General features: G+C 44.5%; 1 long non-coding RNA gene across 2 annotated transcripts; it reads right to left on the bottom strand.

Annotated features, from left to right (window-relative positions):
- Positions 1-5,131: 5,131 nt before the first annotated feature.
- Positions 5,132-16,625, bottom strand: LOC309520795. Of its 2 annotated transcripts, XR_014214429.1 has the most exons (4): positions 16,525-16,625; positions 15,592-15,606; positions 5,305-5,491; positions 5,132-5,249 (listed from the first exon to the last, which is right to left on the bottom strand). It is a non-coding gene; the product is annotated as an uncharacterized lncRNA (long non-coding RNA). The 2 variants fall into 2 exon arrangements; XR_014214428.1 differs by having other exon boundaries at positions 5,132-5,491.
- Positions 16,626-24,704: the final 8,079 nt, after the last annotated feature.

The raw sequence follows: 24,704 nt of genomic DNA, 5'->3' as shown, positions 1-24,704 counted from the left end.
TTTCATATTCTCCCCAACTGTGATTTCCAGCAACTGGTGCTCAGAGGCATTATGCCTTGGACTGTAGAGGCAGAGCGTAGGCATTGTGGCTGGTAGTCAGGGGTAGCCTAATCTCCCATTAATTTGTCAAATCCTCTTTCAAAACCATTAAAGTTGCTGGCCATCACTCCCTCCTTCCATAGTTCAATATATGCAAATGACAGCAACAACTCCCCTGTGTTCTGGGAAATGATCCATAATGAATTTGGGGGGGGATGTTTAAAAGTACATTCCAAACAACAACAACAACAACAACAACAACAACAACAACAACAACAACAACAAAGAGAGTCCTTTTTGTTGGGGATAATTCAGACTGAAATTCCCAGGAGTCAAAAAAGGTTATTTATGCATGCCCCTACTGCAGCCCGTGTTCTGTTAGCCCAAAAATGGAAAACGAGCGAGGTCCCAACTAAAGAAGAATGGGAACTTAAGTTGACAGAATATGCACAACTCACAGACTTAACATGTAGAATAAGAGAACAAGAAGAACTTAGCGTTTAAAGAAGATTGGAAAATGTTTATTGAATATATAGGGGGGAAATTGTGTACAGCTGAAAACGCTGGCAGCGTTAATATAAATTCAACAGTGTAAACAAGTTTTGATGAAAGCAAAAATAGAATACTGAATGGTATAGTTTTTGTAAATATGCAGGGATTTATGATATGTACTGTAAAATGAACCGTGGAAAGAGAAGAAGGGAAGTCACTGATATCTTAAGGATATAAAATGAGCATTTTAACTTGTAAAACAGAAAATTTAGTAAAAATTATATATACCGGTATATATATTATTAAATTTTCTGTGCCCTCAAATTTTGGGCTCACTCAGGGCACCATACAATGGTACCTCGGTATGCGAACGGGATCTGTTCCGGAAGCAAACGTAACTAGCGATGGCATGTCTGTGCACGCGTCACTTTTTGCTGGTTTGTCCGCATGCGCTTGACATCATTTTGAGGGTCTGCGCATGTGCCAGTGGCGAAACCCAGAAGTAACATGCTCCATTACTTCCGGATTGCCATGGAGCACAACTCGAACACGCTCAACATGAAGCATATTCAACCTGAGGTATGACTGTATTATGAAAGATTAGCAAATGTACCCCTGGCTGGAAGCTGACAGGTGCTTGTCAAATAAATTTACAAACATATACACTGTGTATCTAGGGGTACCCCACTCCTAAGTTTGCATAAACAACTCCCTTATTTTTGGAGAGCCCTATCTTGCTTCCAAAATGATTGGCACTCATCCATCAGAGTGCACTATTGTGGGACTGTATGTGTTTAAGGCTTACCTAGCACCACCACCATCACCATGAGACAAACAGGTGAGCATCCACTCTGATTTATTTACTGAGAGATCAGACAACATTCACTGTTTAATCAGCATTCATCGTCATTTGTTTGCAGGAAGGTGAAACTGCATTTGCATCAAGCAAGCATCGCCCCACATGTTCTGGGGCATTTCCCTATCATTTTCCTGATAGCAAGAAGTCACAGTCTGTTGGGGAAGCAGGTTTGTTGTGCAAGATGCCTAATTATCCATTATAATGGCGTAACTTGAATCTGCCAACACTTGTGATTGAAAACCACCTGGAAATAGGGACAGATTGGAAGCTCCCTGATTTGACAGGTGGCAGCTGACCTGATTCCTTTCTCAACATTGCAGATCGTGTCTCTGTAGCCCATTTAACAGCAGGAAATAATAGGCAGCAATATAATAATAATAGTAATCAACCAAACCCAAAAGGCAAGACTTCATTATTGGAGACACATCCCTGTCCCTGGTTCTCCTCTTTAAGCTCTGTATACACATTCAGTAAACAAATGGAAATATTTAAGCCCCTGAATCTCAAGTGGTCCCATTCTTTTTGGTCAGTTTCTGAATAATTCTATAAAATCTATCATCTGTCTATCATCTATCATCTATCTCTCTATCATCTATCTCTCTACCATCTATCATCTGTCTATCTGTCTATCTGTCTGTCTATCTATCTATCTATCTATCTATCTATCATCTATCTATCTATCTATCTATCTATCTATCTATCTATCATATACTGTATTGACCCAAATATAAGCCACTCGCTTAAAATTGGAGAGAAAAAGAAAAAAAGGCAATTAGATTCAGGGAATAAAATAGTGATTTTATTTTAACATTTACCATATACCATATATGTACCATATGTAGTTTTATGTAGTTTTTATATAGTTTTATGTAGTTTTGTAATAGCTTTATGTAGTTTTATGTAGTTTTTCAGTTTCATTGTCCTGCATGGGACAATGACAATAAAGATATCGTATATCATATATAAGCCTTTGATCTTGCAAACCTGCAAAAGTTACAGTACCTACAATTGCTAAAATCACAAATAGGCAGTAAAACTTTTTTGTGTGTGTTCCATTTTGCCTGTTTCAGCAGCAATATTGTAAAAGCCAATTTTTGTAAGGCTGCAAATTTAAGCCGCATTTTAACTTTTCGTGATTGGAATTGGGGGGGGGGGGAGAGTGCGAACCACGTTTCCTTCCCCTGCCCGATCCCCTCCCAGTCACACTCTCCCCTCCCTCCCCAAGCAAGGACGGCAAGACTGCGGCTGAGTGAGTGCGCTTCTCTGCTGTGGCGAGGAACCACTGCTCAAGTCTTGAAATTGCTCAGTCCAAATTCCTAAGGCAGATATTCGGTGTCCCCTCCTGTGTCCCAACCGCAGCTTTACGACTCGAGGCCTGCCTCCCATCTGCAGAAACTCAGAGCTGGCAAAGAACACTCAACTATTGGCTTCGCCTTAATCTAAATCCACCCGGCCTACTGTCTCTAGTAATGCAAGACCCTCATAAAAGCATGTGGTTCAAAACTGTGCATCAAAAACTCCTTACATGCGGTCTGCATTCGCAATCCTTACTATCAATGGGCCTTAGTAAAGCAAAGAGCCTAATAGGCCAGCGCCTGAAAGACATTGAATGGCAAAACAACCTGACTATTCTAAAGAAAATGTGTCCATGGTATACTTACTCTCCCCCTGCCCACTTTGACTTCCCAGCTTCATATTTGTCTAAATTAACCATCCCAAAATACAGACGCGCCTTTACATTGGCTAGATGGGATGTCCTTCCCTCTGCCGTACTCGAAGGTTGTTACCAAAAGACTCCATTTGAAAAACGACTCTGCCCATGCGGAGATGGTAACACGGAAACAGTGTCCCACGTCCTTCTATCCTGCCCCCTTTATAAAGACCTAAGGAATGAGATTATTACTCCACTCATTCTCCAGAACCCCGGCCGTCCACAAGACATTATACTGTTCTTTCTCTTATCTGATACGGACAGTCAGACAACAGAGAAGGTCGCAAGGTACATCGAGAGAGCTGTGAAATTAAGGGCCACCATCTGAGTGACAGACGTGTTCACCTGACGGACCTCCTTTTGTTTGTTTTTATCCCCTCTTTATGTTTATTTTATTTTATTTCTAATTCTTGTATAGCTGTGGCCTGTTGGCTTTGCTAATAAAGTTCTGATTGATTGATTGATTGATTGCTGTGGCGATGCGGTCGGCCCAACTTGCTTCGCCTGTCCCTGCATGGATGAGACCCCCGCCTGCCTCCGTGCCGCCCCCCCCCATCGTGCCTGGCTGCCCAACCCCACACTATGATCCCGCTGTGGGAGTCGATGCCCAGCTGCACGCGAGGGCGGGAGCAGCCTTTCCTTAAAAAAGTCATAAACTTTGGGGTCCCCCCCTTAAAAAAGGTCGACAACTCTGGGAAACGGGGGCAGCGCCAGAGGGATCTTTGCACCACAGCGCCAGATATGCTTAAGACGGCCCTGGTAGGGGCGGATGGAGTGTCTCCTTCCTCTACCCCCAGCCATCTGGGCTTAAAAAAACCCCCCACAATTAAACATTAACTCTGGCCCCAAATTGATTCTGTCCCAAACAGTGGTGTAGCGTGGGTTGTCAGCACCCGGGGCAAGGCAATTAATTTGAGCCCCCTAACCCGTGGATTTGCGCCCCCTAACCTGTGGATTTGTGCCCCCTAACCCTAAGCCCCAGATGTTGCGCCCGGTGTGGCCGGCCCCCCCTGCACCCCCCACGCTACGCCACTGGTCCCAAATACAAGGGAGGAGGTAAACGAGTTAGCCAGTGAAAAGCAGGGAGGGGCCAGAAACTTCAAAGCTAAGGAAGGCAAATGTAGTCACAGTCGCAGGCTGGGAAGGAACATGATGCCTTTGCACATTTCACCACCAGGGGACAGCAGCAGCCTGTCATTTTAGAAGACTGGCCTCATCACCAAGTCCGTTGTCATGTTGTCAGGACTTCAAGAAGCAAAGCAGCCAAGAGGATTCTGCCACCTGGTGGCTTGAGACAGAGTTGCTTCCTCTGCACAATATGACCCTCTTATTGACGATTACAGAACCGGGATGGGAGACCTAACAGGATGTGCACCAACCACAACATTTGGTTTGTGCTCCAGTTTTGTAGCTTGTAAAGCAGCTTGTAAATTAAGCTCAGCCTAATTTGGGGGCTGCTTTTTTTCAACTTCACTTCTTTTGCCCACACCTCTAACTGTTAAGAACATAAGAAGAGAAGAAGAGTTTGGATGTGATATCCCACTTTATCACTACCCTAAGGAGTCTCAAAGTGGCTAACATTCTCCTTTCCCTTCCTCTCCAAAAATAAACACTCTGTGAGGTGAGTGGGGCTGAGAGACTTCTTAAGGGGTGATATGATAGCCATGTTCAAATATATAATAGAATGTCACATAGAGGAGGGAGAAAGGTTGTTTTCTGCTGCTCCAGAGAAGCGGACACGGAGCAATGGATCCAAACTACAAGAAAGAAGATTCCACCTAAACATTCGGAAGAACTTCCTGACAGTAAGAGCTGTTCGACAGTGGAATTTTGCTGCCAAGGAGTGTGGTGGAGTCTCCTACTTTGGAGGTCTTTAAGCAGAGGCTTGACAACCATATGTCAGGAGTGCTCTGATGGTGTTTCTTGCTTGGCAGTGGGTTGGACTCGATGGCCCTTGTGGTCTCTTCCAACTCTATGATTCTATGATTCTAAGTGTGACTAGCCCAAGGTCACCCAGCAGCTGCATGTGGAGGAGCGGGGAAGCGAACCCAGTTCCCCAGATTACGAGACTACCGCTCTTAACCACTACACCACACTGGTGTAGAGTCTGCTGGATAGATCAGGCCAATGACCCATCAAGTCCAGCATCTTGTTCTCACAGGGGCCAACTAGGTGCCTCAATGGGAAACCCTTCAAGCAAGACCTGAACACAAGAGCACGCTCACTACTTCTGATTCATTGAAATGGGCATTTAGAGACTTACTGTCTCCAGTGGACGTGGAAGCAGGACTTTTTTTCCAGCCAGAATTCACCGGAACTCAGTTCTGGCACCTCTTCGGTAGGTAAGAGAACAAGCGAGACATTCATGGCGAGTTCCTTCACTTCTTTCTCTAGAAAAATAATAATAATATAATAATTTATTATTTATACGCCGTTCATCTGGCTTGGTTTCCCCAGCCACTCTGGGCGGCTTCCAACAGAATATTAAAATACAATAACCCATCACACATTAAAAGCTTCCCTAAACAGGGCTGCCTTCAGATGTCTTCTAAAAGTCTGGTAGTTGTTCTTCTCTTTGACACTTCTGAGAGGGAGGGAGTTCCACAGGGCGGGTGCCACTACTGAAAAGGCCCTCTGTCTGGTTCCCTGTAACTTGGTTTCTTGCAGAGAAGGATCCACCAGAAGGCCCTCAGGGCTGGACCTCAGTGTCTGGGTAGAACAATGGGGGTGGAGACGCTCCTTCATGTATAGGGGTGTGTGTGTGTGTGTGTGTGTGTGTGTGTGTATTATTAAATTTTCTGTTTTACAATTTAGAATACTCATTTAAACATCCTTAAAATATCAATGACTTCCCTTCTTCTCTTTCCATGGTTCATTTTAGATTCAGGTAGGTAGCCATGTTGGTCTGACGCAGTCGAAATAAATTAAAAAATTGTTCAGTGGCACCTTAGAGACCAACTAAGTTTGTTCTGGGTATAAGCTTTCATGTGCATGTATCTGAAGAAGTATGCATACAAACGAAAGCTTATACCCAGAACAAACTTAGTTGGTCTCTAAGGTGCTACTGGACAATTTCTTAATTTTTTTATTTATTTTGACATGGTTCATTTTGCATATTATAAATCTCTGCATATTTTAGAAAAACTAAACCATTCAGCATTCCATTATCACATCCATCAAAACTTATTTACACTGTTGAATTTATCTTAATGCGGCCAACATATTCGAGTGTACGCATTTTGCCCCCATGAATTCAATAAACATTTTCTAGTTGTCTTTAAACGTGTGTTCTTCTTGTTCTCTTATTCTATACAGTAGGTTAAGTCTGCAAGCTGCGCATATCCGAAAAATAGTACTGTTTGGAACATAACGACATCATGACTAGTAACCACTGATTGCCTGATCCTCCATGACTTTGTCTAAACTTCATTTAAAGCCATCCTATTTGGAAATCGATACTCAGCTATAACTTGTCCACTGGCAGCACTGTTTCCACTACGTGAGGAATAGCTCATAAAGGATTGAGCAGGTGATAACATAGCAACTAAGTATATGGCAACAGAGTAACAAATAGATAAAGGGGTGGACCAACATTCCCGTGAACAGGGATCAACTCGTGCCAGAAATGTCTTCCAGCACCTATCACTGGAAGTGGGCAGAGATTTGTGGATTTATTTGATTTCGTTGATGAATAGCAATTTCATGAAGCAATTTCATGCATTCCCCTCAAAATTCCTACTCGGTCACCAAAAAGGGTGACTAGCAAAGAACCCAACTGTAGAGGAAGGAAGGAGAAACGGCACTGAAAAGAGAAGTTAGAAGAACAGGACCTGGTGCTGGCCTAAATAGCCACCTTGCCATCCCATTTTAATTGGGCACTCCTGATCACATGCTTATAAAACCCCTTTCCTTGGAAAAGAACAACTCATAAAGGTAAAGGACCCCTGACAGTTAAGTCCAGTTGCAGACGACTCTGGGGTTGCGGCGCTCATCTCGCTTTACAGGCCAAGGGAGCCGACGTTTGTCCGCAGACAGTTTTTCCAGGTCATGTGGCCAGCATGACTAAGCTGCTTCTGGCGAAACCAGAGCAGTGCATGGAAACAGCGTTTACCTTCCCACCAAAGTACCTATTTATCTACCGGTACTTGCACTTTTTGGCACGCTTTCGAACTGCTAGGTTGGCAGGAGCTGGGATCGAGAAAAGGGGGCTCACCCCATCACGGGGATTCGAACCGCCGGCCTTCCGATTGGCAAGCCCAAGAGGCTCAGTGGTTTAGACCACAGCGCCACCTGCTCCCAAAGGATCACCATCATTGAAAGGAGTAAGGAGATATATCACTCTCTAGAATATAGGTAGGCAAACTAAGGCCTGGGGGCCAGATCCGACCCAATCGCCTTCTAAATCCGGCCCGCAGATGGTCCGGGAATCAGTGTGTTTTTACATGAGTAGAATGTGTCATTTTATTTAAAATGCATCTCTGGGTTATTTGTGGGGCATATGAATTCGTGTCCCCCCCCAAAAAAAATATATAGTCTGGTCCCCCACAAGGTCTGAGGGACAGTGGACCGGCCCCCTGCTGAAAAAGTTTGCTGACCCCTGCTCTAGAATGCCAAAGGTTCCAGACTCCTGTTCTAGACATATGTCCCAACCAATCTGGGATCACACCTTAAATATGCTTACAGAGGTGAAAAGCAGGAATGGGCAGCCTGTGACCCTCCATGTATGATGGACCCCAGCTCCCTTCAGCCTCAGCAGCCAGCACAGCCAATGGTCCTGGCTAATGGGAGATGCAGGGCAGGGTAGTTTTGTTGTTGCTGAATCAAACCCTGACACGCACCTTGGCTATGAACAACTGGGTCCTAAATATATCTTTTCCACTACTTTCTTTGATTTTTTTTTTTAAATAATGGGCCGTTTGGCAGAGTGACTCAGGTTGTTTTCTGGCTGCTGCCAAATGCTTCATGGGCGTGGGAAGGTGCAAACTGAAGAGGGAAGGTTAAAATTGCAGGTTGGGTGTAATTGCTCTGTGCCAAGAACCATGACTACGGGAGTAACTCAGAAGAGGAGTTAGCATCTTGCAACATTCTCTTGTCCCAGGGATGATGTAGGGGAGAGAAGGAAGTTGTGTGACATTCTTGGTGGTGCTGGTGTGGTTTCCCTCACCATTTCTAGCTTACATGGGCTTGAAAATGGGTCACTCTGGAACATGAAAGCAGACAGAATTCTCTCCTGAATTGGAATTGGGAGGGAATAGAAGAAAGCAACATAACTGGCTGTAGCCACCTACCCTTTTGTGAGTTTCCACTACTATTCATAGTCATGTGGTTGAAGAAGTGAAGATTTAAAATGTGTTTGTGGGAGGAGAGAGAATCCCACATATAGGCTGCCTGCTATTCTTCTCCCGCTTTCCTCACTGCCAGACGTTTTTTGACAGCTCTGGATCATTCTGGTTGGACCTGATCCAACCTGGGGTGACCTGAGGCCTCCTGAACCACATTTGGTCAAGTTCCAAGTTGACCCTAATTGGTCCAATGCAGTTCAGGATTCAGGATCTGGTTGGATCTGGTTAGATCTAGTGCACAGTCTTAATATAAAGATGAAAACTGTGAAAAATGGTTTTGGAAAAATGGAGCTCACCCACGACCCAAACAAAGTCTACTCCACCGCTGGCCCGATGGAGGGCTCTGTTGAGTAACTGACCTCATTGGTTGGGTGCCCAAACCAGGTGAGCGTGATGGAAATTGAAGATAGGTATGTAAACAGAGGGAGATGCCTCCGGAATCAGGCAGTGGTGAATCAGGTGGAGGAGAAAATAAGGTGTACAGTTACACCTGGATCACAGGGAGGGTGACTCAAGCATTAAGTTCTAGATGGTTTGTGGGATTTGCTAGGTGTGGACAGAAGAAGCATCTCTAGATCATGCCTATAATTCTTTGGTCCACTTTGAGTAGGAATGTACTAATGAACACGCCGACATTAGACACCTCCACACCTTGCAGTTAGTCATTCAAGTCGCACGTATGCAAGCAGACACCCAATGCAGCTCAACGATGGAAGATTGAGGGCAGGCAAAAGGGAGGACTTCTTCAAGCAGTGCGTAGCCAAAGTGTGCCAGTCTCTCCCATAGGAGGCAATGATGGCTAGCAACTTGGATGGCTTTAAAAAGGGATTAGAAAAGTTGGTGGAGGATAAGGTTATTGCCAGCTGTTAGGCATGGTGGCTGTCCTCTGCCTCCATGGTCAGAGAACATAATGCTTCTGTATACCAGTTGCTGGGAAACTGCAGGAGGGGAGAGTCTTCTTGCACTTGATCCCACAGGTATCTGATGGTTGGCCATTGTGAAATGCTGGACTACATGGGCCTTTGGCCTGATCCAGCAAGTTCTTCTTGTGTTCTTATGGACACGGAAATGGCCTAAAGCTATCACCTTTAAATGAATGAAGCCATTCAATCAAATCATCAGGGGTGGGAGGTGGAGCAGCTCCCCTATGAGTTTTTATTTTATTTTAGAGAAAATGGGAGTAAGTGGAGAGATGGTGGGGTGTATAACATTTTGCATAGCATGAAGAAAGTGGAATGGTAGTTGTCGTTAACTGGAGACAAAGTTGATAGAGGAAAAACTATTGCTGAAATTTATTGATAACAACAATTAGAGAACTCGTTTTTGACTTTTTGTGTAAAGAGGAAAAGGAATTCATCTGAGACATTTGGGTTGGAAGATTGGGGAATTATTGCCTAACAGAAAGTAGATCGGTTGGATGTCATTTCAGAGTGAATATTTTGAATAATTTCATTTGTGTAACGAACATACTGTATTATGAAGAAACATATATGGTCATAAAGTGGGTCAATATTAGTTTTCTTCCCTCTCATAATGAGGACTCAGGAACATCTAATGAAGCTGAACATTGGAAGACTCATGACAGTCACAAGAAAATCCTCCTCCTCACATAGGTAAACCCTCGGCCACCCAGTACAGTCATACCTGAGGTTACAGATGCTTCAGGTTGCGCATTTTCGGGTTGCACACCGTGCCAAACCCGGAAGAACCAGAAGGGGTTACTTCCGGGTTTCAGCGCTCATGCATGCACAGAAGTGCTAAATCGTGGTTTGCGCATGCGCAGAAGTGCCGAATCGCGACCCGTACGTGCGCAGATGCGGCGGTGCGGGTTGTGAACACTGGTGGTTACGAACGTGCCTCCTGCATGGATCACGTTCACAACCTGAGCGTCCACTGTCATGATGGCCACCCACTAGGTAAAGGTAAAGGGACCCCTGACAATTAGGTCCAATCGTGACTGACTCTAGGGTTGCGGCGCTCATCTCGCTTTACTGGCAGAGGGAGCCGGCGTACAGCTTCCAGGTCATGTGGCCGGCATGACTAAGCCACTTCTGGCGAACCAGATCAGCGCATGGAAACATCGTTTACCTTCCCGCTGGAGCGGTACTTATTTATCTACTTGCACTCTGATGTGCTTTTGAACTTCTAGGTTGGCAGGAGCAGGGACCAAGCAACGGGAGCTCACCCCGTCACGGGGATTTGAACCGCCAACCTTCTGATCGGCAAGTCCTAGGCTCTGTGGTTTAACCCACAGCGCCACCCACGTCCTGGCCACCCACTAGGGTAGTTTTAAAAGAATGTTAGCCAAAGTTGCAAGAGAAAAGGCTCCCTCTATTCTAAGCCAGACTTTCCCAACCTGGGGTCTTTCAGGTGTTGTGGGACTACACAATCTATCATCGATTTCCATTGGCCAAGAGGGCTGTGGCTGATTAGAGCTGAGGTCCAGCAACAGCTGGAGTGCCTCAAGTTCCCCATCCCTCCTATAACCTTTATGTGACACTCCTTTCTGTCTTTGTGTTAAACAGACACATCCTGCCCTGTTGAAAGCTTATTTCCATTTTTATGTGCATGCCAATTAAGATCACTGCATGCCAGGTGCTCTCTCCACCATGTCTCTCTTTACTAATTCCTTTTGTTAATAGGTCATTAACATAAACAAACTCAATGAGCTCCTTGGCTATTTGGAACATTAATGGATTGAAGGCAACTGTCCTGGGATGACGTTTTGCATTCCAGATGGGGCAGGGAAATCTGACTGGATTGTTGTACCCACACCCAGAATGAAGGTGTGTTAACCTACTTGTGTTGAGTTAAGTAGGACCACACATGGCATGGGAACTGAACACTGTGGTGGAAGAGTATATGAAGGGCCTCTAACTACTTGCTTGCTTGAGAGAGAGCTAAGAACATAAGAGCCCAGTTGGTTCAGGCCCAAGGCATCTTGTTCCCATGTTGGCCATCCAGATGCCCCAATGGCAAATTGGCAAGCAGGACCTGGGCACAGCAGCACTCACCCAGCTTGTGATTTCCAGCAAATGTCATTCAAAGGCATAATTCCTCCAGCAGTGAACACAGAAGACAGGAATCATGACCAGTAGCCACTGATCACCCCATTATCCTCTGAGAGTTTGTCCAATACAGTGGTGCCACAGGTTACATACGCTTCAGGTTACATATGCTTCAGGTTACACACTCCGCTAACCCAGAAATAGTGCTTCAGGTTAAGAAATTTGCTTCAGGATAAGAACAGAAATCGGCGGTGCGGCAGCAGCAGGAGGCCCCAATAGCTAAAGTGGTGCTTCAGGTTAAGAACAGTTTCAGGTTAAGAACGGACCTCCGGAATGAATTAAGTACTTAACCTGCCATACCACTGTACTCTTTCAAAGTCATCCAAGTCAGGGGCTATCACTTTTCATGTAGGAGCAAATCCCAGAGTTTTAACTTGCTGTACAAAGAAGTTTTGTCTGTCTTGAATCGTCCAGCATTCAGTTTCATTGGATGTGCCTGAGTTCTAGAATTATGAGAGTGAGAGAAAAACTTTTCTACTTTTTACATTTACTGCCAGCAGCTCTCCCAGCTTTTCTTTTCCCATCCTGACCTAAGAATGAGGTGGGTTAGGAAACCGGTCACCCAGCAACCTTCATGACAGAGTGGTATCTCAACCCTGGTTTCCCAGGCTCCAGTTCTCCACTCTAATACTGTTAGACTTTGGGGTATCAGATCAAATATCAGATCAAATAAGCAGATCAAATGGAAGGAAGGTCTTACCAGTTAGTTTCTATAATAAACACAGTGAGAGACAAAAGAAAGTGTCTCCCTAGAATGGTGATGCTCCCAATTAAGGTTCACCCTCCCCTCTGTCCCTATTAATCTACGTCACTCCTACATTTTGTAGTCTGAGCTTGTACCCTCTGTGCTTTCTGCTCTAACACTCTCTGAGCTCTCTGTGTCTTTGGGGATGGTGTGGTGAATGCTGTCCAGAGACTATGAATCTATTAACCCTTTCCCTTCCAGTGTTTCTTCTCCTAGCTGTTCACCATCCAGTATATCCCAGCTTCTGCCTTCTGAACTATGCCCCTTTGCAAACCGCTGTTCTAAATCTATACTGTCCTCCTGCTTCTGGTAAGATTCAGGGTCAGGGCGTGGGGACGGTTCCCACCATTCCTCCTCAGTGCAGTCCTCCTCAACATGGTCCCTGACATGAACACTCTTTTTAAAAAACAAACAAACAAGCAGCTGCCAAATGACTGAAGGCCTTAGGCAGCTGGATCCAGCCTGTGGGCCAGGGGTTAGGCATGCATGGTCTACACAGACTGGCAGCAGCACTCCAGAGGAATTTGCCCAGCTCTACCTGAAGATTCCACCAGGGACAGAACCTGAAACATTGTGCATTCAGAGTGGATTATCTGTGTTTTTATCCATAAGATACCTTGAATCTTGAAGGACTTCTGTGTGGAAGTCATCTAGGTCATTGCTGTTGAAAACAGATATTAGGAAATGCACACTTCAAGTGAGGATTAGCAAGGAGGAGGTAAATAATATATGGGTGTGTGTTGTGTTTTTTCTCCTTCCTGCTTTGCCACAGACACTACTTTGGTCAGGACGAATGCTTTGCATAATTAGTACTGTGATCAGTACAGAATCTGATTGCAACTGTTCAGAAAAAATACTCTAATTTTATTATGTATGGAGACGAGATTTGTTTTGTCTTTTGTCTTTTTTCCTCTTTCACCCTTTTTCTTCTTATTCCCCCCCCCCCAAAAAAAAACTTTTTGTTGTTTTGCTTCTTCTAATTGTTTCTTCTTCTTTTCAGGGCCTTTATTAAGATCCAGGGATTGTATACTCATTGGGGTGGAAGATGATTGATGGAGCACCTTTGGTAAGAGGCAAGGAAATGTTGGTCTCCCAGAGTGAGAGGCTGGGATGAGAAAGGAAATATCCCAGGTGAGAGTCGGGAGAAGCTACCACCTTCTTTGGATGGTGAGGGCTAAGAACTACCCTTAAAAGAGGACACTGCATTCTATTTATTCAATTTGTATTTTATTTTATTTTTTGGAGCTGTTATCTTATTGTAGTATGGGAAACTTGACTAAAATCTTACTGAAAAATAGGGAATATTAACAGGACTAGGGGCCACAAGGGAGTGGGCACATGTCAGCCATGCCTCAACATCTCTGTGATGAATAACAGCTCCTGCGTACTCCACCCCCCTAAATGTAAATTGCTTGCCTCTGTCGGAAAGAAAATAAATCTAAGGAGTGACTGCAAGATTCATGATTCCGCCTGTTTTGCAATCAGAGTGGAGGATCCAAGAGGGACAGGCCCATGATTTGCAAAGATGTGTGCATCTCAAGTTTGTTGCATAATCTCACCGGCAAAACTCCACCTTCATAATAATCACCTTGGCTGCTAATAAAAATTTAAAATAATAGTAATAAGAACTGTCAGTCCCCGTTGGAATGGAGAATAAATCAACTAATATATACAAAGGAGACGAAAAGGGTGGGGACACGGCTTATATTTAACAAGAGAGTTTGAAATAGAAAGGGCTCATAAAAGGAAAGGAATAGAAGTTTTATGACTCAGGGAATGAGATTAATTCATGTTCTTTCCTTCCTGGGGTAAGGGAAGGTAATTCTGAGGTCATACGTTCTTTGGGATACCATCTAGTTGAACGTGAATGGTGCAATGGGAAGTGAAAGGGAGAAGAAGAAGAAGAAGAGTTTGGATTTTATATCCCGCTTTATCACTACCCTAAGGAGTCTCAAAGCGGCTGACATACTCCTTTCCCTTCCTTCCCCACAACAAACACTCTGTGAGGTGAGTGGGGCTGAGAGACTTCAGAAAAGTGTGACTGGCCCAAGGTCACTAAGCAGCTGCATGTGGAGGAGTGGAGATGCGAACCCGGTTCACCAGATTATGAGTCCACCGCTCTTAACCAGTGCACCACACTGGCACACTGGGAGAGAAGTAGGTAGGAAGGAACATCTCCTTTATCAGGACCTCAGAAGCCCTTGCAGGATCGGAGCCTAAGAAGGGTCCTAGTGGTCCAGAAAAGGAAGGTCATGTAGAAGAACAGCAGATCTCAAAATACCAGGAGAACATGATGGGAAAAGACATGTTGCATCTACCTTAACTTGGCATGAAATAATAGAATTATAGGGTTGGGAGAGATTTTGGAGGTCACATGGAGGATATTCCTATTGTTCTTGTCCCATTCTTGTTTAGGAGGGGTAATAAAGTTATTTGCCAGTTTTGACTGATGTGCCCTCTAACTCTTCCATCCCAACAAGTATATATTGGCTTGTTTGAAACCCTGCAGCAGGAATCGGGGAACCTGTGGCTTTGCAGATATTGTCGGACTCCTATCAGCCCCAGTCACTGGCCAATGGTCAAGGAGGATGGGAGCTGTAGGTCAACAATATTCTTAGACAACAGTTTGAATCCCCATTCAGCCACACGAAGCTCACTTGACATGAAGTTGGGTCAGTCACTGCCTCTCAGCCTAACTTACGTCACTGTTTTGTTATGGGGGTTAAATGAGGTGGTGGAGAACCACATATGCCACCTGGAGCTCCTTGGAGGAAAAGGTAGGCTACAGATGCAATTAACTGAATGAATGAATGAATGAAACAAAACCACAACCTAAAACCAGTACAGCAGCAGTATAAAAACTCTATTTGTAAATCTAAAAGTGAATAAAACCAGAAAAGACCAGAAAAAACATGTAAAACAGGGTCCAATCTTATGCTTCAGGGCAAAAATGATATATCTTTACAAGAAGCCTGAAGCAAGCCATGGTTGCTGCTTCACAGAAGACGAAAGGGAGTTCAACAGCACCAGGGCAACAACACAAAAAGACCCATTTTGGGGTTTCCACCCTATGATATTCTGTAGGGTGAAGAGCCATGATTAGATATTTTCCCCAGATGACCTAAGTGATCTTATCGGGTATGTACAGGGGCAGGGAGTCTTTCAGGTATCCTGGTCTGGACTAGCATGCTCAGAACATGCCCTTTGAAATTAATGCAACACAGAAAGTTTGTTAGAGATCAAGTGAAATACAGTCATTTTGACAAGGTGCCTTCCCCATATATCAGCTTTGTAACTGTAAGTTATGTCAAAGTCAGACCTCCAGCCACTCATACTTACTTATGGAGAGGCTATGTCACAGACAAGGCTGTATATTGTCTCCCTGCTTATTTAACTTATATGCAGAATTCATCATGCGAAAGGCTGGGCTGGATGAATCCCTAGCCGGAATTAAGATTGCCGGAAGAAATATCAACAACCTCAGATATGCAGATGACACAACCTTGATGGCAGAAAGTGAGGAGGAATTAAAGAAGCTTTTATTGAGGGTGAAAGAGGAGAGCGCAAAATATGGTCTGAAGCTCAACATCAAAAAAACGAAGATCATGGCCACTGGTCCCATCACCTCCTGGCAAAATAGAAGGGGAGGAAATGGAGGCAGTGAGAGATTTTACTTTCTTGGGCTCCATGATCACTGCAGATGGTGACAGCAGCCATAAAATTAAAAGATGCCTGCTTCTTGGGAGAAAAGCAATGACAAACCTAGACAGCATCTTAAAAAGCAGAGACATCACCTTGCCAACAAAGGTCCGTATAGTAAAAGCTATGGTTTTCGCAGTAGTGATGTATGGAAGTGAGAGCTGGACCATCAAGAAGGCTGATCGCCGAAGAATTGATGCTTTTTAATTATGGTGCTGGAGGAGACTCTTGAGAGTCCCATGGACTGCAAGAAGATCAAACCTATCCATTCTTAAGGAAATCAGCCCTGAGTGCTCACTGGAAGGACAGATCGTGAAGCTGAGGCTCCAATACTTTGGCCACCTCATGAGAAGAGAAGACTCTCTGGAAAAGACCCTGATGTTGGGAAAGATGGACGGCACAAGGAGAAGGGGACAACAGAGGACGAGATGGTTGGATAGTGTTCTCGAAGATACCAGCATGAATTTGACCAAACTGCGGGAGGCAGTGGAAGACAGAAGTGCCTGGCGGGCTCTGGTCCATGGGGTCACGAAGAGTTTGACACGACTAAACGACTAAACAACAACAACAAATGTCACAGATAATTGAAGCCTCAGTGATGCCTTCAGCGATTCAATTATTTGACGTTACTGTATCTTTATTTAATTTTCTTTCCTCTATATGACATGTTATTTTCCTATAAAATGAATAAAATAGTCCAAAAAAAAAAAAAGAGAGAGAAGGAAATTAATGGATCTACCTTCATACCTTCATCATGCCCATTATTTTCAGTTGGCCTACTCCAATCTGGATGCAACCCAAAAGATTCCACAAATGAATGTCTCAGGCCTTAATAGGCTCTAAAGGACCTCTCATACATTGTAAAAATGTAAAGTACATTTAAAAAAATCACTTTGAAGAACATGCTACATCAACTATCTTTCACAAGACTGATTGACACCTGGACCATAACCTTATGATTTTCGTTAGGGTGGGTCTCCATATTGCGATAACTGCCAAATAAATGACACAGAAACAGGTATGGGGGAATTCTCCATAAAAATTACAAGTTCAGCCAAAGGTGTAATTAAATCTAGTTTTAACTGGTATTGAATTGACTGTCCACATGCAAAGGGTTTTTTCCATGCACTGGACGGGCTTTAAAAGCATCTGCAGTCTCCGCAAAAGCCTTACATTCACCGAATGCCTTGCACTTGTTCCAGGACTCACTGCAAGACCAGGTGAGTCTTCTTGGCCATGGGAATCCCTTGTGGGTCATAAAATGATGATGAAAGAATAGCTGGAATAAACTCAGCATTGGATATGTGGAACCTGTGTCCCTCCAGATGTTGTTGGACTCCAACTCCTATCAGCCATAACCATCATGGCCAGTGGATAGGAATGATGGGAGCTATAGTCCAACAAAATCTGGAGGACCTTATGTTCTTCAATTAATAATAAGAGCAGCATAGAGGTGCAATGTTGGTGCCATTGTAAAGTTCACATTCTCTGCATTTGCTTTGTGTCGATCTGATGGGAGCATAGGGAAGCCGCCTTGTACAGAGTTGGACCAGTGAACCATCTGCCTCAGTGCTGCCCAGACTGACTGGCACTAAGTCTCCAGGGTTTCAGAAGGAGGGCATTCTCAGGCCCATCACAGGAGATGCCCGGAATTAAACCTGAGATTTTCTGCATGCGAAGAAGATGCATTACTGCTGAACTATGTCATGTCCCAAACAGGGAATCTGAAACCTTTCCGGTCTGGTCAGAATGTGAGAAGAGCACAGCTGGATTGGTTTCTCGCTACCTTGTTAACTCCCATTTTAACCTAACTGTATGTTAATTCTGCACAGTGCCGGATTTACGTATAAGCTAAACAAGCTAAAGCTTAGGATCCCACTCTCTTGCCCCCCCCCCAATATAATTCTTAATTGTAAAGGTAAAGGGTAAAGGGACCCCTGACTGTTAAGTCCAGATGCGGATGACTCTGGGGTTGGGGAGCTCATCTCGCTCTATAGGCTGAGGGAGCCGGTGTTTTGTCCGCAGACAGCTTCTGGGTCATGTGGCTAGCATGACAAAGCCACTTCTAGTGAACCAGAGCAGCACATGGAAACGCCGTTTACCTTTCTGCCGGAGCAATACCTATTTATCTACTTGCACTTTGACATGCTTTTGAACTGCTAGGTTGGCAGGAGCTGGGACCGAGCAACGGGAGCTCATCCTGTCGTGGGGATTCGAACTGCCGACCTTCTGATCAGCAAGCCCTAGGCCCAGTGGTTTAGACCACAGCGCAACCCGCGTCCCTCTCAATTATATTTCTTAATTGTATTTCACTATTAATATACTTCTTCTTAATTGTATTTCAGTTCAACAATTACTTTGATAAAATACATATTTTGTTATGTGCAACTGGCTTGAGATACCTGTTAGGTCCATAAATTACCATATAGCATATATTCAACACAAAAAAACAGCGGCGATTTGTTGTTGACAAAGGACAGCTGGACATATAAAGGCCCCCATTACCTTCAGTAGCTTAGGGCCTCATCAGACCTAAATCTGGCCCTGATTGTGCAGGATATAAATCACGCCAACAAATGAAATAAAAGAGATAAATAGCGATGGCAATCAAAATGGTCAAAGGCCTAGAAACGATGCCTTATGAGGAACGGCTAAGGGAGCTGGGCATGTTTAGCCTGGAGAAGAGGAGGTTAAGGGGTGATGTGATAGCCATGTTCAAATATATAAAAGGATGTCACATAGAGGAGGGAAAAAGGTTGTTTTCTGCTGCTCCAGAGAAGCGGACATGGAGCAATGGATCCAAACTACAAGAAAGAAGATTCCACCTAAACATTAGGAAGAGCTTCCTGACAGTAAGAGCTGTTTGACAGTGGAATTTGCTGCCAAGGAGTGTGGTGGAGTCTCCTTTTTTGGAGGTCTTTAAGCAGAGGCTTGACAACCATGTCAGGAGTGCTCTGATGGTGTTTCCTGCTTGGCAGGGGGTTGGACTCGATGGCCCTTGTGGTCTCTTCCAACTCTATGATTCTATGATGGCCGTCGAGCAGCAGACATTTGTGCAACTTGTAAAATAGCTGCAAGTAAGCAAACACACAAAAAGGGTAATGCTCTTGAATACTAGTTGCTGGAAACTGCAGGGAGGGAAATTTGCTTTTTGTGCTCAGGTCCATCTTGTGCATTTGCCACAGAGGAATCTGGTCGGCCACTGTGAGAACAGTATGCAGGATTTGATGGGGCATTGGCCTCATCCAGCAAGCTCTTCTTACATTCTCATGATTAGTTTCAGAGGACCCTGTGGCTTCCGGTCCTCAAATGATACATAGTTGATATTGTTTCTTCCCTGGCTGCATCATGTTTCCTTTACATTGAAACGAATAGGGTAGAATAATGTGAAGACAACGTAGCGTGCATAATGTATGCAATCCATTATGTAAATAACACAATGTAAGTGAATTTACCACAGTAGAGAGTGAGATGAATGACATGGTTTTTAGTGAAGATGAACTGTAGGAGGAGGAAAACCGTGCTGCGTGTGACAGATAGAGAGCAGAGCGGAAAGCAATGCCCTCTTAAATCTTTCATTAGAATAGGAAATGTTTGTCCACAAGATTAATGGATACAGAATGTCACAGACATGAGTGTTTTTTTGGAACTATCACGTTTTATGTTTTCTGCCAGAGACCGGGGGGGGGGGGGGAGGTAAATTGTGCTTTGGTGAAAGGAGATTGATACTCGAGCGTCCAATATTTTGCAAATAACATGTAAATCATGGGCAATTTCTTCCCCCATTTCAGTTTTGATTGGAATTCTCTGACATCCTTACCTATAATGCTTTCACACTAGTGTAAAATATATTTTATTGCATTGGTATTTGTTGTTCCAGAACCATTGATTCCATAAATTTATTTGGCTGCTCGTTACAGATTCTCCTAAAATGAGTTAATTTAATCATCACTATGATATTATGGTGTTTTTCTTCCAAACTGTTGTCTTACTGCTGAGGGATTCCTTTAATTCCAGTTTTTAGTTATGCAGATTTTTCAATTGTCACCTTTAAGAGCTTAGCTATTGTGTCCAAATCGACACCCAGCACTTGATCTTTTGAGAAACCCAGAAATATCATTTTTGGCTTTAGAGAAGTGGCCTACCATCTGGCCCACAAGGACTTTTCAGCCAAGCCACACTCACCTACCCTATATCTGACATTAGGTATTGTACAGGTAAAGATGGGGCTTGGCTGAAATGATGTTTGCAGGCAGGACCAATCAATTGAAAGCTGTGTTCAATTGAAGCTCTTCTCGAAGCATTATCTTGTCCTGCACTTTGCACAGGGCTTCTAAAGATCAAAAATCAGCCCCTAGAACTGGGCAATCGGTGCTTCTTGGAGCTTTCCTGGTTCTCACCAGTGCCAGGGAATCCCATCAAGACCCATCAATGGGTCACTTTGCACAGGATCCCCTCAAACCTTGATCTTGCCCAGTGTACAGTTATAAGTAGTAACAGTAATGGCAGTATTCATCCATCTGTGACCCTTTCTGGACATAAATAACCTGGCTTTTGTTGTCTATGGTCTGGTAAACTCTAGGTTAGATGACTGCAATGTTAACTGCTTGGGTCTGCCTCTGGAGACAGTAGAGAAACTGCAGGTAGTGCAGAATACAGTGGTGAGATTACCAATTGGAACCAGAACCACATGTACCTTACTTTATGTTCCATGATGGAGGGAAGGCAGGCAGAAGAAGACTGTAAGCAATAATAATAAAAATATCTCTGCTATCTCTTTTAGAACACTCTGAAGGATGTCTTCCCAGCAATCACAGTGCCCAACCAAGCCACAGCCATGCCAAGACAACCCACAGAAATGTCCACCAAAGCAAGATGTTGATTGCCCTCCACCAAAAATGTGCTCACCTCCCCAAGATCAACAGAAGAAGGCACCTCCATCCTGTCCACAGAATCCAAAATAACATCTCCTGGAGTTAAGAAGAGAGAAGGCAATTGCTGGGGGCAATGTCAAAAGTGGACTGCTTCCTTTCCACATGCTCATAACTAAAAACTCAAGTCCTGCTTACAGATTTTTCGTTGTGGCATCTGGTCGGCCACTGTGAGAACAGGAAACGGGACTAGATGGGCCTTTGGTCCAGTCCAGTTCTTCTGATGTTCCTGATATTAGTCCAAATCCACATGATTCTCCTTCGCAACCCCAATGCCTACTGTGAAGAAATAACTCAGCATTGATGCTCAATTGGCTTGCAAGATATTACATAATATACAGGTCTCACTTTGCCTTTCGCCACACCACAGTTGTCCTTATTTCTCTTTTCCATTCTGGCGGAAAACATAAAACATGATATTTTATAATAAAAAAAACCCACTCATGATTTGACAAGTCATTCATCTCGTGGAAAATAATTTACTGTCCTGTTGAGATTGAAACAAAGAGGTTTCCTGCCTTGTGGTGTCTTCATTTTTTGGGGAGGACATGGGAAGTTAAAGAGATAAATTTTGAAAAATCCTTTTGGGACAGTATCCTCCAAAATAAATTTGGACATGAGCCCACACGCGCTCAAATGGTCCATGTGGGGTCTGGGTCCTTTGCTATTTTCTATTTCAAATTAAAAAGAGAGTGCCCCTAGTCTTTTTGATTTGTTGAAAGTATAAAGAAAAGTAAAAAGAAAATCCTGTGGAGAACAACAGTTACATGTGTGTTTGTTGACAGCTCTTCCAGGTACGTTGAGCAGTTAGTTACATGCACAAAATATAATACAATTTATATATATCTGGTCAACAACTCCATGAGACACTTGTAAAAAACACAGCATAAATTATGTGTGACAGATCAGGTGCTCACTGATAATACGGTGTTAAGCAAGACTGAAGAACATGGATTAAGCAAACAAACAGACCAGGCACAGGTAAACTTGAGTAATGAGAAATCCCTAAGTAGGTGAGGCAGAATAGCAGGTGTTACAAATTTATTTATTTTTAAAATAAATAAAGCAACCAATTAATTAATTAATTAATTAATTGCATTTACATCTCACTTTTCTTCTTCTTCATGGAGTTCAAGATGGCATGCTTGGCTCTCACCCTTCTCGTTTAATCCACACAACAACCCTGCGAGATACGTTAGGGTGAGAGGCAGTAATTGGTCTAAGGCAGTGTTTCCCAACCTTTTTTGGGCAAAGGCGCACTTGTTTCATGAAAAAAATCTCAAGGCACACCACCATGCCAGATGGGGAAAGGTCACTTTTTACTTATGTAAAAAAAAAATAAAAAAATAGTAACAGCATAGAAGGTAATGGTTAGGCTAGCATCCCTCTTCCAAATATGCTAGGTTTTTATTTGCAGGGACTGTTCTACATGGGAAAGCATTCAGCACTGTCATTCTCCCATCTGCCATCTGAATTGGTACTATTCTGGGTCAACTTACTCTGCTGCATGTGTAGATGAAAATGGCAATAAGTGTGGGGGAGGGGCAGAACAGGTTTCAGATACAGGATATTAAGCATACACGTACTTCAGCTTGAACTGGTTGCTTGCTTTGCAAGTTTTCATTTCCCAAATGACTGCCTTGGCAAGCGCAATACCTACCAGGCTCAACGCCGGTCTCGCGCTGCCGCTTCCCGCACTCTCAAGGCCCCAGGAGGAGGAAGGCGTGAAGGGAATCCCGAAGGCGCGAAAACCTCGCGCATGCGCAGGCCTTCCGCCTGCGACAGCCCAGTAGGCTGGCCGAAGCGAGCGGCGATGGGATGTGGGAGGGAGCTCGCTCGCCGCCCCGCGTGTCCCTATGTGGGGCACGTTACAGCCCCGTGACGTCAGCGCCACGCAGGCAGCCAGGCAGGCAGGCAGACGGCGAGAGCCCTGCGCTGGGCGGCCTCTCCTTGCCGCCGCCCCGCCTCTCGCCGCCCGACTCGCCCGCCTCCCTCCCACGGCACACCAGGCAACGTCTCGCGGCACACTAGTGTGCCGCGGAACACCGGTTGGGAAACACTGGTCTAAGGTCACACTCAGTGAGCATCATGACTGTGTGTCATGGACTGGCTTGATGAAGAGGAAAGGTGAACGGTATGAGCCGGGGAACCCCCAAGGTATGAAAGCTCAGAGCCAGGGGACTGGTGGTGGGATGAACATGAGTGGTCAGAGGGAGAAGAGGGAAAAGCCTGGGAAGAGGAGGGGTTGGAAGCTAAAGGGGCAACAGGGTTTAGTGAGCAGGAGGAGGCTGGGGCAGAGAGCAGTCTAGGCTCAGAGTCAGAAAAGGTGACTAGGAAGGAAAGGGGGCAAGAGGCATTGATGAGACAGGCTGCTGAAAAATCCAGGGAGTCTCCCCTTCCTGCTGCAATCAGCTCTCTGCCCCCCCCCCAGTCCAGTAAAACATGCAAATAAATGAAAAGGGCAGAGTTTAGTTGTACGCAAGCCTTGAGAGTGGTGGGAACGCAGGGACCCTCACAACTGCCACTTTGGGGCAAGATCTACTGGAATTGTTGGAATCACTAGGCCTGTGCTGTTTTGGTTTCTTGAATAAAAAGTTAACTTCACTGACACCGTGTTGGCTCTTTGGCTGACCTGTGCTTGACTCTGGCTCCTGACAGCAGGATTTGAACCCTGGTCTCTCAGGTCTGGCATGCTAACTGCTAGACCACACTGGCTCTTGGTGGAGTAGCTATGTGGAAGGAGAGAGAAACCATTCTGTTGCTAGTGGAATTATTTTCCTTGATTATTAAAATGAATATGCTTTATGTGCCTGTACACATTAAATGCAGAATCTTGATACACATTCCATTCCATTAAATGGTCTGCTTCCTTGCACCACATTCACAAACCTTGCTGACTCTGCTAGCAGTTGCCTCCAATTCAGCTCACACATAAATCTTGGATGACATGCAAAATACTGAGATGCATAAATGGCCATACTGGTTAGACTAAAGGATCTGCCACAGGACTCATTTAACTGTATGCTTATATGTAGTGTTCTTTCCTAACTGCTCTGGATGAGAACTCTCCCTGTGCCTCCATAAAATGCTTGGGCAATTACCGTATTTTTTGCTCTATAAGACTCACTTTTTCCCTCCTAAAAAGTAAGGAGAAATGTGTGTGCGTCTTATGGAGCGAATGCAGGCTGCGCAGCTATCCCAGAAGCCAGAACAGCAAGAGGGATTGCTGCGCAGTGAAAGCAGCAATCTCTCTTGCTATTCTGGCTTCTGGGATTCAGAATATTTTTTTCTTGTTTTCCTCCTCCAAAAACTAGGTGCGTCTTGTGGTCTGGTGCGTCTTATAGAGCGAAAATACAGTAAATAACACACCTGTTGTGCACTAGGGGGCTGGCATCACAAATCCAAGGAAATTGAATCCTTTTAGCTAAACAATTAGGCGAATGAATGGGGTATAAGAAAAACCATAGCCTACAGTGGCGTAGCGTGGGTTGTCAGCACCCGGGGCAAGGCAAGTAATTTGCGCCCCCTAACCCATGGATTTGCGCCCCCTAACCCGTGGATTTGCGCCCCCTAACCCTAACCCCCAGATGTTGCGCCCGGTGTGGCCGCTCCCCCCTGCACCCCCCACGCTACGCCACTGATAGCCTAGACACTGAGATCTAGATCTGAGGACCTCCTAGTGGCTCCCTCACTGCAAGAAGTTACAGATAGCAAGGCAAAGGGCCTTCTTGACATGAAATATGCATATTTTTTAGGATCCACCTTATTTAGATGATTCTAAGTTGTTTTTAAGTATTCTTAACATTGCGCTTTAATTG

The sequence above is a fragment of the Podarcis vaucheri genome, assembly GCF_965113315.1.
Source record: "Podarcis vaucheri genome assembly, chromosome: 16".
Classification (NCBI taxonomy): Eukaryota; Metazoa; Chordata; class Lepidosauria; order Squamata; family Lacertidae; genus Podarcis; species Podarcis vaucheri.
The sequence above is the reverse complement of the archived record's forward strand: the minus strand, read 5'-3'. Positions and strand labels throughout refer to the sequence as shown.